We start from the raw sequence: 4239 nt of genomic DNA, 5'->3' as shown, positions 1-4239 counted from the left end.
AAGCTGTTACATGAATAATATTTAAATTTTAAATTTAAATTTAAAAATATTTATTAAAGATTAGTTGTAATGAGTTCTGTCTTCACCCGAGATTCTCAAACAATTTTCTCAGAGAGAGAAGTATATCCAATGGATAATGAAAACAAGATTAAATACTTAATAAACAACAATTGTAAAATATATAGGTAGAATTTGCACAATAGTAATGTAATGGAGGTTGATGACACTTTTTTTTCCCTGCACCATTTTCTGCACCAGTTCTGTAACTATTTTAAGGCTCATGGTTATCTTGCACTCAAACCGAACCTAAAAAATGAATTTAAGGGGCCGGCCTGGTGGCGTAGTGGTTAAGTTTGGGTGCTCCACTTTCGTGGCCCGAGGTTCGCAGGTTCGGATCCCTGGTGCAGACCTATGCACCGCTTGTCAGGCCATGCTGTGGTGGCATCCCGTATAACGTAGAGGAAGATGGGCACGGATGTTAGCCCAGGGCCAATCTTCCTCAACAAAAAGAGGAGGGTTGGCAACGGATGTTAGCTCACGGCTAATCTTCCTCACACACACACACACACACACACACAAAATGAATTTGAGGGGCCGGCCCTGTGCTGTAGCGGTTGAGTTCAGGCGCTCAGCTTTGGTGGCCGGAGTCTGCCGGTTCGGATCCTGGGCACAGACCTACACACTGCTTATCAAAGCCATGCTGTGGTGGCATCTCATATAAAGTAGAGGAAGATGGGCACAGATGTTAGCCCAGGGCCAATATGCCTCAGCAAGGAAGAGGAGGATTGGCCACAGATGTTAGCTCAGGGCTAATCTTCCTCAAAAAAAAAAAATGAATTTAAGTCCAAATATCTTTAGGGAAAAATAAAGGCTAAACATGAGAGCACTTTGAAAGACATGGAAATAGCGCATGGTACAACAGACCAAAGACTATTAGAAGATGCCACCTTTCATTTCTCTTCCTCGGTGCAGGTGCACAAAGCAAAACATCCAAACGTGCACAATTCATATTTGCTCCAAGTGATACTCTTTAACTAGAAGCTGTCGGCCTGAAGATTGGTGTGTCTTTGCCTTAGAGTATAATTTCAGAATATCACTTCTTATAGCTCATTTCTTTAGTATGTTTTGGGGTACAAAAGTCATTATACTGAAAAAAAAAAAGGAGTGTGGTCAGCAGAATAATGGCCCCCAAAGATATCCATCTCCCAATCCCCAAAACCTGTCAGTATGTTACTTTACATTGCAAAAGAGACTTTGTAGGTGTGATTAAGTTAAGGATCTTGAGATGTGAGGATTATTCTGGATTATCTGATTGGGCCCAATGTAATCCACAAGGGTCCTTATAGGAGGGAGGCGGGAGTGTCAGAGAAAGCAATGTGATGATGGAAACAGAGGTCAGAGTGATGCAAGGAAGGGACCACTAGACAAGGATGCAGACAGACAGCCTCTAGAAGCTAGAAAAGGCAAGGAAATGGATTCTCCCCCAGATCCTCCAGAAGGAACACAGTCCTGCTATTCCATTTTAGACTTCTTACCTCAGAAATTGAAGATAATAAACAACCTAAGTGTCCATCAACAGATGAATGGATAAAGAAGATGTGGTATATATGTATACACAGTGGGATATTATTCAGCCGTTATTCTTATTATCCAGAAAGAAGGAAATCTTGCGTTTGTGACAGCATGGATGGACCTTGAGGGCATTATGTTGAGTGAAATAAGCCAAAGAAAGACAAATACTGCATGGTATCACTTACATGTGGAATCTAAAAAAATAAAGTCAAACTCATAGAAATAGAGAGTAGAAAAGTGGTTGCCAGGAGCTGGAGTATGGGGGAAATAGGGAGAGGCTGGTAAAAGGGTACGAACTTTCAGCTATAGATAGTCGTATTTTAAGAATTGATTACCATTGTACACTACGTCTGAGAATTATCTTTCACTTAAAAAATTTCTAGTTTAACAAAGAGAGCCTGCTGATTACTTTCCTAAACAACCAGAAATTTAAAAAATTGCTTTGAAAGCTATTTTCTGTAATCAATCTGCTTGATAAAATGTGCCTTGAGTAAGTATCAGTGTATCCAATTCAATTCAGCAAACCTTTAGTGAATATTTATTCTGTTTTCTCTTTTAAAATTTTGTCTCAGTAAATTCACAGAAATATTTTTTCCCATTGCACAAATTGATCTCATTAAAAGACGTCTGTTAAAAGGCTGCTATGTAAAGTAATATGAGATCCACTACGGTAACTTTAAATCTGGCCCAAAGAGAAGATATCGTATGTCCAGTATGAAGGAGAAAAATTTGTTGCTGAAGTCAGAAAACCAAACTCAGATTGGCTTAAAAAATTTTAGGAATTTATTGACTTAACTGAAAAGTATAAAATTAGGCCTGGCTCCAAGTACTGTCTTACCCAGAGTTTCAGAATATCACATTTTCTTCACGATTCTTTTAGTTGTCCCCTCCTCTTTGTGCCAGATTTATCTTCAGGCTGGCTCCCCTCATGTTGGCAAAATGACTTCTGCAATTCTAGACCTCACACGCTCACCACACCATCTGAGAAGGAGGGCATATGTCTTCTTGGAGTTCCTTTGGAGGATAAAGAAGTCTTCTATTCTCAAAGGCCCAGCAAAAATCTCTTTTGCATCATGGGCCTTAATTGGATCATATCTTCTTCCCTAAACAAAATATCAAGACTCAGAGATGGGGAGAGGGAAGAGGTGGGACTAGTGGATTGGTTTATGTTCCACTTGGAAACGAAGCAGGAGTAAATTCCACCCAAATCACATGGCTGATAATAGACAAGGAGCAACTGTCCAAAGAAAAATTTGGGTGCTGTTTGAGGGAAGAAGTGAATCAATATATGTCTGCCATAGTAGAGTAAAATAAACACAGTAAGATAAACACAAAGCACTATGATGCTCTGGTGTCAAAGAGAGAAAAGCTCAAGTTTTTGTCAGGGTTGGGGAGATAAGAAAAGATTTCATTAAATACTTGTGGTTTGCCTATTAATCTCAACTTATTCTTAAATATGTCCATCTCAGAGAGGGAAAACAAAACATCCTTAGAAGTAGGAACATAGTGGCAAAAGCAGGGAGGCAGAAAACTGTAGGGTTGTATTATGGTGACACTAATTAATGTAGCATGTTTATCATACAAAATGTTGGAGGACAGAGCTGAAAAGAGAAATTGGAGCCTTATTGTCAAGGGCTTTCCTTGAATTCCAGCAGGAGGAGTCATATTTAGTTTAGAAACTAGTGGAGAGCTATTGATGGGTCTTCAACAGGGGAAAGGTATAACCAAAAAGCCTGTTGGAAATATTAATCTGCCAGCAATGAATTGGATGAAATGCAGCAGAGAGAGACACAATTCAGGGAGACCAGTTAGGAAGCTACCGTAATATTCTGATGAAAAGCAATGAAGTAGGGTGGCAGCTAAGAAGTGGAAGGAGATGATGGGCATGAGAGACTTGAGATGGTAGAATCTTCATGGCTTGCTAATAAATTAGTTGTAAAGGGTTAAAGGAGAGAGCTCAGTAGTGACATAGAGCTCTGATGTTACCGTGAATAGCAAGAAAGTGGTATCATTCATGAAAATGGAGAACTCAAAAGCACGAGGTGTTTTGCAGGGCCACAAGCTCCATAAGTAGAGAGCAGTAAAGACTGCCTACCCCCACAGCAGCTGATCCTTAATTGCTTGAAAAGCAAAAGGGCCCCTCTGCTATAATTCACCTCTTTTATGAGCAAAAGTATAGTTAACTATGACCTTTTTTACTGTGTCAATTCATTAGCTATTTTCATTGCAGAGCCATAACCCAGGGGCAGAATCATGAGCCTTCAAAAGTGTTGAGGTCTGAGTGGGTTAGAATGACATCCATTTTCCCCTAAGCAGGTTCGGAATTGAAACTCTAGAGTCAGGTAGATGGAGATCAAAATATTATCTTTAATATTTTGATAAGACCATAGGAGAATGAGGCTTACTTTGAGGATTTCCTTAGATTGCCTCTGGGAATTAAAATGACTCACTGATTTACAGTCAGTGCTTGGGATACAGTTTTTCTCCTGCAGAGACAGGGCCTTTAAATGAAAACTTAGATTGTGTCCTAAGAGAATGGCCCTTTCTCCATGGGCAGGCAGGTCCCAGAGAGGAGAGAGGGATGTATTGGCCTATTTCTTTCATCTACCAATAGGTTTTCCTCTTCCCCCAGGGAGGAATGGGTGAGAGGGGCAGAGGGAGGCCTGG

This window comes from Ceratotherium simum, chromosome 18 (genome assembly GCF_057802395.1).
Source record: "Ceratotherium simum simum isolate JZ-2026a chromosome 18, ASM5780239v1, whole genome shotgun sequence".
NCBI classification, from domain to species: Eukaryota; Metazoa; Chordata; class Mammalia; order Perissodactyla; family Rhinocerotidae; genus Ceratotherium; species Ceratotherium simum.
Note: the sequence above shows the minus strand (reverse complement) of the source record.